Source organism: Lagenorhynchus albirostris, chromosome 1 (genome assembly GCF_949774975.1).
Source record: "Lagenorhynchus albirostris chromosome 1, mLagAlb1.1, whole genome shotgun sequence".
In the NCBI taxonomy this organism is placed as follows: domain Eukaryota; kingdom Metazoa; phylum Chordata; class Mammalia; order Artiodactyla; family Delphinidae; genus Lagenorhynchus; species Lagenorhynchus albirostris.
Genome location: NC_083095.1, coordinates 134,249,681 through 134,264,057, shown reverse-complemented (window position 1 = coordinate 134,264,057; position 14,377 = coordinate 134,249,681). Strand labels below are relative to the sequence as shown.

The 14,377-nt window shown below is 35.9% G+C and overlaps 1 protein-coding gene across 1 annotated transcript in view; it reads right to left on the bottom strand.

The window, feature by feature from the left end:
- ETFA (electron transfer flavoprotein subunit alpha) overlaps positions 1–14,377 on the bottom strand; it is an 87,165-nt gene that overhangs the window by 33,599 nt on the left and 39,189 nt on the right. The window lies entirely within an intron of this gene.

Here is a 14,377-nt window from a genome sequence, read left to right as displayed (position 1 = left end):
TAAACAAAATTGATAAAACATTAGCCAGACTCAACAAGAAAAATAGGGAGAAGACTCAAATCAACATTACTAGAAATGAAAAAGGAGAAGTAACAACTGACAATGCAGAAATACAAAGGATCATGAGAGATTACTACAAGCAACTATATGCCAATAAGATGGACAACCTGAAAGAAATGGACAAATTCTTAGAAAAGCACAATCTTCCAAGACTGAACCAGGAAGAAATAGAAAGTATAAACAGCACAATCACAAGCACTGAAATTGAGACTGTGATTAAAAATCTTCCAAGAAACAAAAGCCCAGGACCAGATGGCTTCACAGGCAAATTCTATCAAACATTTAGAGAAGAGCTATCCTTCTCAAACTCTTCCAAAATATAGCAGAGGGAGGAACACTCCCAAACTCATTCTACGAGGCCACTATCACCCTGATACCAAAACCAGACAAAGATGTCACAAAGAAAGAAAACTACAGGCCAATATTACTGATGAAAATAAATACAAAAATCCTCAACAAATTACTAGCAAACAGAATCCAGCAGCACATTACAAGGATCATACACCACAATCAAGTGAGGTTTATCCCAGGAATGCAAGGATTCTTCAGTGTACACAAATCAATCAATGTGATAAACCATATTAACAATCTGAAGGAGAAAAACGATATGATCATCTCAACAAATGCAGAAAAAGCTTTCAACAAAATTCAACACCCATTTAAGATAAAAATTCTCCAGAAAGTAGGTATAGAGGAAACCTGCCACAACATAATAAAGGCCATATATGACAAACCCACAGCCAAGATCACTCTCAATGGTGAAAAACTGAAACATTTCCTCTAAGATCAGGAACAAGACAAGGTTGTCCACTCTCACCACTATTATTCAACATAGTTTTGGAAGTTTCAGCCCAAGCAATCAGAGCAGAAAAAGACATAAGAGGAATCCAAATCAGAAAAGAAGAAGTAAAACTGTCACTCTTTGCAGATGACATGATACTACACATAGGGAATCCTAAAGATGCTACCAGAAAACTACTAGAGCTAATCAATGAATTTGGTAGAGTTGCAGGATACAAAATTAATGCACAGAAATCTCTTGCATTCCTACACACTAACAATGAAACATCTGAAACAGAAATTAAGGAAACACTCCCATTTACCACTGCAACAAAAAGAATAAAGTACCTAGGAATAAACCTACCTAAGGAGACAAAAGACCTGTATGCAGAAAACTATAAGACACTGATAAAAGAAAGTAAAGATGATACAAACAGATGGAGACATATACCACGTTCTTGGATTGGAAGAATCAACATTGTCAAAATGACTCTACTACTCAAAGTAATCTACAGATTCAAGGCAATCCCTATCAAATTACCAATGGCATTTTTCACAGAACTAGAACAAAAAATTTCACAATTTGTATGGAAACACAAAAGACCCTGAATAGCCAAAGCAATCTTGAGAACAAAAAACGGAGCTGGAGGAATCAGACTCCTGGACTTCAGACAATACTACAAAGCTACAGTAACCAGGAAAGTATGGTACTGGCACAAAAACAGAAAAATACAGATCAACAGAACAGGATAGAAAGCCCAGAGATAAACCCACGCACATATGTTCACCTTATCTTTGATAAAGGAGGCAAGAATATACAATGGAGAAAAGACAGCCTCTTCGATAAGTGGTGCTGGGAAAACTGGACAGCTACATGTAAAAGAATGAAATTAGAACACTTCCTAAAACGACACACCAAAATAAACTCAAAACGGATTAAAGACCTAAATGTAAGGCCAGACAGTATAAAACTCTTAGAGGAAAACACAGGCAGAACACTCTATGACATAAATCACAGCAAGATCCTTTTTGACCCACCTCGTAGAGAAATGGAAATGGAAACAAAAATAAACAAATGGGACCTAATGAAACTTAAAAGCTTTTGCACAGCAAAGGAAACCATAAACAAGAAGAAAAGACAGTCCTCGGGATGGGAGAAAATATGTGCAAACAAAGCAACTGACAAAGGATTAATCTCCAAAATATACAAGCAGCTCATGCAGCTCAATATCAAAAAAAAAAAAACAACCCAATCCAAAAATGGGCAGACCTAAATAGACAGTTCTCCAAAGGAGATATACAGATTGTCAACAAACACATTAAAAGATGCTCAACATCACTAATCATTAGAGAAATGCAAATCAAAACTTCAATGAGGTATCACCTCATACAGGTCAGAATGACCATCATCAAAAAGTCTACAAACATAAATGCTGGAGAGGGTGTGGAGAAAAGGGAACCCTCTTGCACTGTTGGTGGGAATGTAAATTGATACAGCTCTATGGAGAACAGTATGGAGGTTCCTTTCAAAACTAAAGCAGAACTACCATACAACCCAGCAATCCCACTACTGGGCATATACCCTGAGAAAACCATAATTCAAAAAGAGTCATGTACCACAATGATCATTGCAGCTCTATTTACAATAGCCAGGACATGGAAGCAACCTAAGTGTCCACTGACAGATGAATAACGAAGATGTGGCACATATATAATGGAATGTTACTCGGCCATAAAAAGAAACAAATTTGAGTTATTTGTAGTGAGATGGATGAATCTAGAGTCTGTCATACAGAGTGAAGTAAGTGAGAAAGAGAAAAACAAATACTGTATGCTAACACGTATATATGGAATCTAAAAAAAAAAACGATGCTGATGAACGAAGGGCAGGTCAGGAATAAAGACACAGACGTAGAGAATGGACTTGAGGAGACAGGGAAGGGTAAGGGTAAGCTGGGACGAAGTGAGAGAGTAGCACTGACATATATACACTACCTAATATAAAATAGATAGCTAGTGGAAAGCAGCCACATGGCACAGGGAGATCAGCTTGGTGTTTTGTGACCACCTATGAGTGTTGGATAAGGAGGGTGGGAGGGAGGCGCAAGAGGCATGGGATATGGGGATATATGTATACATATTGCTGATTCACTTTGTTATACAGCAGAAACTAACACAACACTTTAAAGCAATTATACTCCAATAAAGATGTTAAAAAATAAAAATAAAATAATGTCTGAAAATTAAAAAGAGAAAACCCTAAAGACTCCACCAAAAAATTGTTAGCACTAATAAATGAATTAACTTGCAAGATACAAAATCAATATATAGAAATCTGTTGTGTTTCTACACACTAACAACAAACTATCAGAAAGAAAAATTAAGAAAACTGTCCTATTTACAACTGCATCAAAAAGAATAAAATAACTGGGAATACATTTAACTAAGGAGGTGAAAGACCTGTATACTAAAAACTATGACCCTGATGAAAGAAATTAAAGAAGACACAAATAAATGGAAAGATATTCTGTGCTCATGGATTAGAAGAATTAATATTGTTAAAACATCCATACTACCCAAAGCAGCGTACAGATTAAATGCAATCCCTATGAAAATTCCAATGGCATTTTTCACAGAATTAGAACAATCCTAAAATGTGTATGGAACCAAAATATACCTTGAATAGCTAAAGTAATCTTGAAAAAGAATAAAAAAGCTGGAGGCACCATATCAGAAATTTGTAATATAATTTAAAACTATATTACAAAGCTATAGTAAACAAAACAGTATGGTACTGACATAAAACAGACATATAGATCAATGGAATAGAACAGAGAACCCAGAAATAAACCCATTCACATATGGTCAATTAATTTATGACAAAGGAGCCAAGAATGTACAATGGGGAAAGGACAATCTCTTCAATAAATGGTGCTGGGAAGACTGGACAGCCACAGGCAAAAGAATGAAACTGGACCACTATCTTAAACCATACACAAAAATCAAATCAAAATGGATTAAGGACTCGAATAAGACCTGAAACCATAAAACGCTTAGAAAACATAGGTGGTAAGCTCCTTGACATTAGTCTTGGTGATGGTATTTTGGATTTCACACCAAAGGCAATAAAAGCAAAAATAAACAAGTAGGGCTATATCAAACTAAAAGGTTTCTGCGTAGCAAAGGAAACCATCAACAAAATGAAAAGGCTACGTACTGAATGGAAGAAAATATGTGCAAATCATATATCCAATAAGGGGTTAATATCCAAAACATGTAAACAACTCACACACCTCAATAGCGAAGAAAAAACAAAACAGAATCCAATTAAAAAAATGGGCTGAGGTTATGAACAGACATTCTTCCCAAGGAAGCCACACAGAAGATGGCCAACAGGTACATGAAAAGATACTTAATGTTGCTAATCATCAGAGAACTGCAAATCGAAATCACAATGAGATAGCACCTCACACTCAGAAATGGCTGCTATGAAAAACAAAACAAACAAAAATCCAAGAGACGACAGCTGGCTAGGGTGTAGAGAAAATGGAGCCCTTGTGCACTGTTGATAGGAATGTAAATTGGCACAGCCACTATGGAGAACAAAATTAAAAAGAGAACTACCATATGATCCAGCAATTCCACTTTTGGATTTTTATTCAAAGAACACAAAAACACTAACTTGAAAAGATATTTATTGCAGCATTATTTACAACAGCCAAGATACGGCAACAACCTAAGTATCCACCAATGGATACATGGATAAAGAAAATATGGTGTGGGGCTTCCCTGGTGGCCCAGTGGTTAAGAGTCCGCCTGCCGATGCAGGGGACACAGGTTCGTGCCCCAGTCCAGGAAGATCCCACATGCCGCGGAGCGGCTGGGCCCATGAGCCATGGCCGCTGAGCCTGCGCGTACAGAGCCTGTGCTCTGCAACGGGAGAGGCCACAACAGTGAGAGGCCCGCGTACCACAAAACAAAAACAAAAAGAAAAAGAAAATATGGTGTGTACATATATACAATGGAATACTATTCTGCCATAAAAAAGAATGAAATCTTGCCACCTTGAGAGCGTTATGATAAATAAGAGAAAGACAAACACCAGATGATCTCACTTAATGTGGAATCTAAAAAAACAAACAAAACAACTCTAAGCTCATTGATACGGAGAACAGATTGATGGTTGCTGGGGGTGGGGAGGAAGGGTCAGAGGGTGGGCAAAATGAGCGAAGGGAGTCAAAAAGGCACCAACTTCCAGTTATAAAATAAATGAGTCATGGAGATGTAATGCACAGCATGGTGACTATAGTTAATGATATTGTACTGCACATTTGAAAGTTGCTACAAGAGTAAATCCTAAAAGTACTCATCAGAAGAAAAAAAGTTCTATAACGATATATGGTGATGGATGTTAACAAAAAAACAGCATGCTATTATTAACATAAAGTTTTAAAAATATACAAAACAGTAGTATGTATCAGTGTTTTCCAACTTATTTATATCATGGCACACAGAAAATAGTAATATTTGTATGGTACACTAGGCTAAATGAACAAGACTAGTCATAATATTTACTCTTCCAAAGACTGAGAGGATCAACATCTTGGCAAACTTGTAAATCATCCACGGCACTCAAGTTGAAAAGTTCAGCTGTATACTGTTTAGGGATCTGTCGATATACAGTAAAAGTAAAAATGAAATGCATTGAAAAAATAATCATCAAATTTAGGGTAATGGTTACGTTTGAAGGGAGGGAAGGATATGCATTGAGCAAAGAGTTACAGGGGTTTTCAATTGTAATACTGCTTTTTAAATTTGGTGGTAAAAACGTAGGTGTTTACTGTATTATTTTATATATAAATATATATTTACATATATATTTTTTAAATAAAAATAAAAGAATGGGAAACAAAGTGAATTTAGTAAACATAAGCTAATTTTTCAAGCTTAGCCTAGCAAGAGAGATAAACAGGCTGGTAGCTAGCAGGGAAAAAGAGCTGCTGGGTGGGTAGATGAATAATTTTCTTTTTTTAAGGTTATAAAATAGCAGCCAGGGACTTCCCTGGTGACGCAGTGGTTAACAATCTGCCTGCCAATGCAGGGGACACGGGTTCGATCCCTGGTCCGGGAAGATCTCACATGCCATGGAGCAACTAAGCCTGTGCGCCACAACTCCCGAGCCTGCGCTCTATAACCTGCAAGCCACAACTACTGAAGCCTGTGTGCCTAGAGCCCGTGCTCTGCAACAAGAGAAGCCACTGCAATGAGAAGCCCGCACACCACAACTAAGAGTAGCCCCTGCTAGCCACAACTAGACAAAGTCTGCATGCAGCAATGAAGACCCAAAGGCAGCCAAATAAATAAATAAGTAAAACTAAAATAAATAAATAAATAGCAGCCAGTAGAGAGGTGCCCTGGGCCCAAAGTATGGGGGTAATTAATGAAATACCATCTCAAAGGAGGTAAGAAGTGATGGGATCCAATGACAGGTAGACATATTAGTATTAAATAAGAAAAGGGCCACCTCTTTCTCTGATACATATAGGTAACCTTGGTTTTTGTTTTGTATTGTTTTTTGCTTTCATAGAGAGGACAATAAGTTGACTTGTGAAGCAGAAGGAAAGGTCAGTGCCCAAGAATAAGGGAAATGATACTAAATGAGGGGTTTAAAAAATTGGTACAATATAAAATAATGTAGTTGATATATACTAACAAATCAAAATTCAGTTCAGGTAGATATACTTGTGGAAAACTGTCTGAGGCTATACAATCCACCAATTTTTTCTGGACAAGTGATTTTCAAAACGTGCTCAGGGCTCTAATCACTCTGCAAAGGTGCCATAGAAAATCTCTCAGAATACTGAGAAAGGGAGGGAGCTGAGTTAGTAGCACTCCAGATACATGGCCCCAATTCAATCCCACTTTTTCTTATGTTATGTATGGAGCTTTCTGATAAGATTTCATATGAAGAAGGGCTCTACAACGAAACCACTATGAAATTTTACCCTAGCCAGACCTACAGGCCCAAAAGCAAATAATTTTGACTCCTTACAGTAGTACACTTAAATATTAGGCAATTGGGTGACACTGAAAAATACTATTTTTTTAAAAAAAACCTGCCCTATGAAACCACTGTCCTATTTATAATAAAGATATTGTTGAGGATGTTAATCAATAGTGTCCTCTGTATAAGGGCTCAAGGGATAAATGTATTTCTCTGATCTTGATACCAGGCCAAATTATGCTTCCCATGTGCAATTAGTTTGTTTTTACCTTAGGGACAATGTAAATGAAGACACTGATTTTGTTTCCCAATATGAACTGGCTTCTAGAAAACCTAGTGCCAAACCGGCAGCCCGGGTCTAACAAATGGACAAGGCCATACAGAATTTATTTTCTTTAAAATCTCTCTCCTAGTTTCAACACATATCTCCAACCTTTGTTTACCCTCCACCTGAATTTTCTCAAGACCACTCAAATTGCTATCCAGCCACCCCCCCACCTCACCCCAAGAGATACAAGGCAGAGTTTGGCTGTGACAGGTATGGGAGTGGAAAGTCAGAGCAGGAACACTAAGAAATCCCTATCTCTGAGGCCCAGGTGCAGAGGACCTGCCTAAGATAAGGTTAAATAAGAACTGAGAACCACCCCTTAACACAACCAAAGACTAAAGAGATATGACAACTAAATGCAATACTTGGCCCTAAGCTAGATGATGTACTGAGAGGGGAAATATATTATCATGAACATCAACAGGCTAATAAAATAGGAATATTCCATTAGAATATGGAAAACTGGAATTGGAATATCAACTGACAACATCCAGATATGGAATGTAAACTGTACTTTGGCTATGTAAGAGACTATTTCTTTTTTTTTCTTTTATTGAAGTATGTTGATTTACAATGCTGTGCCAATCTCTGCTATACAGCAAAGTAACTCAGTTATACACATGTACACATTTATTAAAATATTTTTTCCATTATGGTTTATCACAGGATTTTGAGTATAGTTCTCTGTCCTATACATTAGGACCTTGTTGTTTAGCCATTCTAAATGTAATTGTTTGCATCTACCAACCTGAAACTCCCAGTCCGTCCCTCTCTCTCCCCCACTCCCCCTTGGCAACCACAAGTCTGTTCTCTATGTCTATGAGTCTATTTCTATTTTGCAGATAGGTTCATTTGTGCCACATTTTAGATTCCACATATAAGTAATATATGGTGTTTGTCTTTCTCATTCTGACTTACCTCACTTAGTATGATAATCTCTAATTGCATCCATGTTGCTGCAAATGGCATTTCATTCTTTTTTATGGCTGAGTGGTCCATTGTATATATGTACCACATCTTCTTTATCCATTCATCTGTCAATGGACATTTAGTTGTTTCCATGTTTTGGCTATTGTGAACAGTGCTGCTATGAACATACAGGTGGATGTATCTTTTCGAATTATAGTTTTGTCTGGGTATATTCCCAGGAATGGGATTGCTGAATTATATGGTAATTCTATTTTTAGTTTCCTGAGGAACCCCCAAACTGTTCTCCATAGTGGCTGTACCAACTAACATTCCCACCAACAGTGTAGGAGGGTTCCCTTTTCTGCACAACCTCTCCAGCATTTGTTATTTATAGACTTTTTAATGATGGCCATTCTGACCGGTGTAAGGTGGTACCTCACTGTAGTTTTGATTTGCATTTCTCTATTAATCAGTGATGTTGAGCATCTTTTCATGTGCCTACTGGTCATCTGTAAGTCTTCTTTGGAAAAATGTCTATTAAGGTCTTCTGCCCATTTTCAATTGGGTTGTTTGGTTTTTTGTTATGGAGTTGTATGAGCTCTTTGTATATTTTGGAGATTAAGGCCTTTTGGGCTTAATATTTGCTTAATTTGCAAATATTTTCTCCCATTCTGAGGGTTGCCTTTTTGGGCTTTTTTGTTTTTTATGGTTTCCTTTGCTGTGTAAAAGCTTGTAAGTTTGATTAGGTGCCCTTTGTTTTTGTTTTTATTTCTATTGCCTTGGGAGATTGACCTAAGAAAACTTTGGTATGATTTATGTTAGAGAATGTTTTGCCTATGCTTTCTTCTAGGAGTTTTATGGTGTCATGTCTTATGTTTAAGTCTTTAAGCCATTTTGAGTTTACTTCTGTGCATGGTGTGAGGGTGTTCTAACTTCATTGATTTACATGAAGCTGTTCAACTTTTCCAGCACCCCTTGCTGAAGAGGCTGTTTTTTTCCCATTTTATATTCTTGCCTTCTTTGTCAAAGATTAATTGACCGTAGGTGTGTGAGTTTATTTCTGGGCTCTCTATTCTGTTCCATTGATCCGTATGCCCGTTTTGATTTCTGTAGCTCTGTAGTACTGTCTGAAGTCTGGGAGAGTTATGCCTCCTGCTTTGTTTTTCTTCCTCAGGATTGCCCTAGCAATTCTGGGTCTTTTATGGTTCCATACAAAATTTTGAATTATTTGTTCCAGTTCTGTGAAAAATGTCATGGGTAATTTGACAGGGATCACATTAAATCTGTAGATTGCTTTGGGTAGTATTGCCATTTTAATAATATTAATTCTTCCAATCCAAGAGCATGTGGTATCTTTCCATTTCTTTGAATCCTCTTTTATTTCCTCTATTAATGTTTTATAGTTCTCAGCATATAAGTCTTTCACCTCCTTGATCAGGTTATTCCTAGGTATTTTATTTTTTCAGGTGCAATTTTAAAAGGTATATATATATTTTACATTCCCTTTCTAGTATTTCATTGTTAGTGTAAAGGAATGCAACCAACTTCTGAATGTTAATCTTGTATCCTGCTACTTTGCTGAATTCATTTATTAGATCTAATAGTTTTTGTGTGGAGTCCTTAGGGTTTTCTATATACAGTATGTCATCTGCATATAGTGACAATATTAGCTCTTCCCTTCCAATTTGGATACCTTTTCTTTCTTTTTCTTGTCTGACTGCTATGGCTAAGACTTCCACTATTATGTTGAAGAGAAGTGGTGAGAGTGGGCATCCCTGTCCTGTTCCAGATTTTAATGGGAAGGCATTCAACTTTTCACCCTTGAGTATTATACTGGCTGTGGGTTTGTCATAAATGGCATTTATTATATTGAGATATGTTCCCTCTATTCCCACTTTGGTAACAGTTTTTATCATGAATGGATGTTGAATTTTGTCAAATGCTTTTCCTGGATCTACTGAGATAATCATGTGGCTTTTTACTTTTCTTTTGTTAATGTGGTATATTACATTGACTTGCATATCTTGAACCATCCTTGTGAACCTGGGATGAATCCACTTGGTTGTGGTATATGATCTTCTTTATATGTTGTTGGATTCAGTTTGCTAATATTTTGTTGAGAAATTTTTCATCTATATTCATCAAAGATATGGCCTGTAATTTTCTTTCTTGGTGGTGTCTTTGGTTTTGGTATCAGAGCGATGGCGGCTTCATAAAATGTCTTTGGGAGTGTTCCCTCCTTTTCAATCTTTTGGAAGAGTTTGAGAAGAATCAGTGTAAGTTCTTCTTTGTATGTTTGGTAGAATGTGCCTGTGAAGACATCTGGTCCTGGACTTTTGTCTGTAGGAAGTTTTTTTTAATTACAGATTCTATTTCAATTCTAGTGATCAGTCTGTTCAAATTATCTATTTATTTTTCATTCAATTTTGGGTGGGCTGTATGTTTCTAGAAAGTTGTCCACTTCTTCTAGGTTGTCAAATTTCTTGGTACATAATTGTTCATAGTACTCTCCTAGTTTTTTGTACTTCGGTATCGGCTGAGATTTCTCCTTTTTCATTTCTTATTTTGTTTATTTGGGATCTCTCTCTTTTCTTCTTGGTGAGCCTGGACAGAGGTTTGTCAATTTTGTTCACCCTTTCAAAGAACGAGCTCTTGGTTTTGTTGGGTTTTCCTATCGTTTTTTTAATCTCTATTTTATTTATTTCCTCCCTGATCTTAATTCTTTGCTTCCTTCTGCCAATTTTAGGTTTTGTTTGTTCTTCTTTTTCTAATTCTTTTAGGTGGTAGGTTAGGTTGTTTACTTGAGATTTTTCTTGTTTTTTGAGGCAGGCCTGTATCACTATGAATTCCCTCTAACAACTGCTTTTGCTGGATTCCATACATTTTGTATGGTTGTTTTCATATTCGTTTGTGTAAGAGACTATTTCTACTCTTTGGAAATACACACTGAAGTATTTACAGGTCATGATCTTACTGTCAAATAGTTCAGAAAAAAATTGTGTACATATGTGTACACATACACACACACTGTATTATTTTTAATTTTCAAATTTTTATAAGTTTGAAATTATTTCCAAATAAAAAGTTAATTAAAAAAAAGGAATAGAAGTCTTTGTTGCAACAGTAAGCTACAGACTAGTGGATCCCTATAACTGGGTCTGAATTCTTGCAGGCAGCATGAATCCATAAACATGCCAGATTGTTCCATATAAATAAATGTTCAGTAATCTTCCATATGTACGTGTCAACTGCTATGAATGATAATATAAAAATGTATTTAAAAGTATAACTAAATTCATACCATCTCTGAGGTATTAGATATTTTCTTAAAAAAGTGATAATAAAAGTAAAATTATTTTGTGAAATAACAAAATTTGCCTTTAAGTGTCCCCTTACGTGAAATAAGGAACTTCTTACTATTCATCATCGGAGAGAACTATGATGATGCTTTCCATAGCTGTAACAAAATGGCAACAAAATACAACATAGGATCTTCAAATAATATAAAGTTAAAAGGAATAAGAATGAAAAAAAATCAAGCTTTAAAAGATTCAGGAGGTTTTGGTGGTAAGACAACACAGACCCAAATTTAACAAAGATAACTAAAAGTACTTTGTTCAGCTTTAAACACTAAGAAACATTGCATTATTACTAAACATTGCATTATTACTAGACACGGTTTTAACAGCAAACAACAAAATATGGAGGAAGGAGAAGAGACATTTTGGATGTCTTCAAATGCCAACAGTAGGATCTGGCTGCCAAGAATCTAATGCAATATTACGTAGCACTAATTAAAATATTATTTAGGAAGATAATAATCCAACTCTGTACTAGTCAGAGCACACATGAAGTAATGTGCTCAATTCTAAACCTCAGGACTCCTGCTTATGGCCCTGAGAATAGTTTGTATCAGACTAACCCCCCTCTTGCAGAGAAAAACTGTGAAACCTGGTGAAAATAAAGGCAGCAACTGTTTATATACATTGGAGATCAACCAAGATAGTGGACACTTGAGAAGCCAGAATTCTGTTGGGGAGGGAAGCACAATGAAAAGAGCCCACCATACACCTCTACTTCTTCCCTTGGGACATATGCAAATCTCCCACAAGGGAAATAAAAGCCCCTCAGAAAGCAGCCACTTTAGATAGAAACCTGCAGTCTTATTAGTGGAGGGAACAAACAAGACAGTATTTATGGCTGCAACATTAGCTGGAAGGTGAGGAAAATATTCCAGAGGGACAACCAAAAACTCTGCATACATATTCTGCTCAAAACTCTGGCTGACCACCCCCGGACACACACTGGACATGTGTCAGGTAGCCTCTAAGCCAGCTGGCTAGGCTAAAAGAGAAGAGGATTTGAGGTTTGAGTGCAGTCAAATTAATTGCCTGCGAAAACAAAAATGAATATTCTCAACAGAAATATAACAGAATCCATAATCTCTAAACATATTATTCAATCTGCATAATATGATCCCAAAGTACTAGACCAGTGATTCTTAAAATGTGATCTGCATATTCCTGTAAGTCCCAAGACCCTTTCAGGGGTCTGCAAGGTCAAAAATATTTTCATGGTAATACTAAAGTGTTATTTGTCCTTTTCTCTCTCATTCTATCACAATGCTACAGTGCAGTTCTCCAGTGGTTACATGACTGTTTGAGGAAATCATCTCTCTGATAACTACCAGAAGGTATGCATCTGTATTTCTGTGTTACCTAAAAATGTTTAAAGTAGTAGGTTTTAAGTATAAATATGTATGTTTAGAGAGATTAACTCAGTTTGTTCTCAGTACAGTAGCTTGTGCTCTTATAGTTGTAATTTCTGTAACCTCATTATCATCCAATAAATTGATATTTGGAATCCCAAAGATTTCCCTGTGCCTACAAGGAAATACAAGAAGTACATTTTGTTACCTTATATGGCAATAAAAAATGTTTTGCAAATTTTTATATATTTTAAAATTTATCTAAAACTATAATTTTGGATTTTGCTAATATTTATACTAAAATACAGAAGACTCACTTTCCCAACCCACAGCTCCAATGTCTACATCAAAAGATGCTGATAAAGATGAAACTGATAACAGAGACCTCTAACTTATGGAAAAGAGGAATCTATTCTAAAAAATATTGTGTAAAATTAAAAATAAGTGAAAATATGATGAAAGTTATCTTTCTCTTGGCTTCAGAGATGTTAATAATTTATGTTACTGTGTCTTTTGCAACAGAAATGATGGCCATTTTGAAAATAATTCCATTTAGAGAAAAATTAATTGAATGTTTTATTTTTAACACAGATGTGATGAGTTTAAAAGTAAAAAATTGTTTAGCTTTTCAAACCAGGAAGGAAAAAGTCACTGAAGCATCATATGGGTTATCATATTTCATTGGCTAGACAAGCACAGTTGCTAAAAGACTAATAAAGGTGACCTTGCTAAATGCCTGCTAGATGAAAAATCAGTGAAAGAAACTATGGCACTGCCACATTCCAATGATACAGGAACTTGCTGAATAAAAGATTCAACTGTAAACATGAATATTAAGTTAATAAATCATCTGCAAAATTGTACTTTTGCCTAACAAAGAGACAAATCTATATAGTTGGGTTTTGTGTTTTAATTGTATTTGTCCAGTATCAATAACAACTAAATACTGAAGAATTCCTTTATGTGAATGCTTGGCAACAAACAAAAGTGGTACTGAAAAATTCAAAGTATTAAGTAACATTTTTGGATCTCATGGTTTATCCTAGAAAAACTGTATTGACTTTTGCACTGATGATGTAAAAATAACAGTGGGTAAAACTGCTGCCTCAGCATTAAGCAAGACAGTTGCGCCAAACTGTACTAGTTGTCACTGCATTCTTCATGGCCACATACAGTTTAAAAAAAAAAGAAAACCTGGTTTCACTTAACAACGCCCTTGATGAAGTAGTAAAAATTATTAGTTTTATTAAATCTTGACCTTTGAGTACACATCTTTTTAGTATTCTGTGTGACAAATCACGAAGTACGCCAAGTACTTCCATTGCATACAAAAGCACAATGATTGTCTTGAGGAAAATGGCTCGTGTGATGGTTTGAGTAAACCACCCACATTTTCATGGATCACCATTTCCACTTCAAAGAACAACTGATAGATATTTGGAGTTTTGGCAGACATTTTATTGAAAATGAATGAGGTGAGCTTATCAATTCCTAGAAAACAAAGTTTTTGCTGCCATGGACAAAATTTGTGAATTAAGTTGATAATTAGAATTTTTTAAAAACTTGTATCCATGAATATGAACTGTAA